The sequence below is a fragment of the Notothenia rossii genome (genome assembly GCF_949606895.1).
Source record: "Notothenia rossii genome assembly, chromosome: 3".
NCBI classification, from domain to species: domain Eukaryota; kingdom Metazoa; phylum Chordata; class Actinopteri; order Perciformes; family Nototheniidae; genus Notothenia; species Notothenia rossii.
This window is the reverse complement of record NC_136901.1, coordinates 38,462,632-38,464,006: the sequence shown is the minus strand read 5'-3', so window position 1 is coordinate 38,464,006 and position 1,375 is coordinate 38,462,632. Positions and strand designations below refer to the sequence as shown.

At 37.7% G+C, this 1,375-nt stretch overlaps 1 long non-coding RNA gene across 1 annotated transcript; it reads left to right on the top strand.

The window, feature by feature from the left end:
- The first annotated feature begins 201 nt into the window (after positions 1-201).
- LOC307033687 lies at positions 202-1,375 on the top strand. Its single transcript, XR_013806610.1, has 3 exons — positions 202-569; positions 678-793; positions 899-1,375. It is a non-coding gene; the product is annotated as an uncharacterized lncRNA (long non-coding RNA).

Below are 1,375 nucleotides of genomic sequence, written 5' to 3'. Positions count from 1 at the left end.
AATTGACTACATTTTTTGATTTATTGATTTCTCCCTCTTCAGGCAGCTATTGGTTACACTTGCAGAACTTTATTAAAATCAGCTTGAAGTTAGTTAAACATGCTACAGATAGTTAATCCATTACAGTAAACATGTAGTCCCCTGTATCATGAAAGCCTGAAATCTGCTTGTAACAACTGTTAGTTTGCTTTAGCAGGGTTTTTACTTTCTAAGTGACCAATATGGCGAGTGACTTGGAATGGAAAACGAGTCAAAAAGAATGCGTAATTTCAGTGACTTGCTTTTTTACCACTGTATGTCAGTTCATACTGATGTAGGAGTTGTTTCTCTTTAACTAATGTGTTGTAGTATAAATGAAGGCAGTATAGATAATTGTCTGCAATATTTAATTATTCTGTTTGTTTGGTCCACAGATAAATGAGGAATTCAAGAGAATTACCACCGTAAGCCTTGAATCCACTTTTATGGGCAAACTTGACCATTGCACCCCAAAACTGATGGACATAGTTTCATCAAGGGGAAGAGCTATAGGAGTGGGAATCAGGCAGATCAAGGACATGCTTCTTTAGGTAGGATCGTTATTTAGGGTGGTCATTGAAATGCAAGTTGTTGGCATGTCACCCATTCAGAATATATTAATTTTGGTAATTTCTCTTTTTTCCCTTTTTCATAAATAGCACAATACAATTGAAGTGCGCAGAGAAGTAGCCATCCGCTGCCTTGTCGTGCAAGTAATTCAACATCTTACAATAAAATGAAATCCACACTGGGCCCAGCATCGCTTTAGCAGCTGGTAATAATGGCTCTGAATTCACTAAGAGTGACAGTTTAAAAAGTATGCAATCACCTAATTCATGATCTCTTATACGCTAACCTATCATTTCATTTGCTTTAAAAGGACACAAAAGAGTTCGAGGCCAGCCTTGATGGACAAGTAATGAATATCACCATTATCAGTGACCGATCCACGCAAGGACCTGACCATAAGATGGCAACCGTCGTGGTCGAGGGAACCAAAGTTGTTGAGAGAAAGGATATCCCAAGGTGCTGTGCTTTGCTAATGGGCATAATATATACTCTGAATTTGAGCTATCGCAAGGAACTTAAATACACTTTTGAAGTGTTTCAGAAGCTGTTCCTTGAACTTGATGGACTGAAAGCCAGTGCCAAAGTGACAAGCCTCAAGTACAGTCTTTTCTGAAGATTCCATTAGTTCTACAGCATGAGACTTGGCTTTGGCTGTTCATTCCATGTAGACTTGGGTTATGTTCTGCAGAAGAAAAAAAAGTTATGTTCGACAGAAAAGCTGATATTCAAGAAAAGATGGGATTTGTTTGTTTTACTTTGATGCTTTTTTATTTTCCTTTTTATGTTT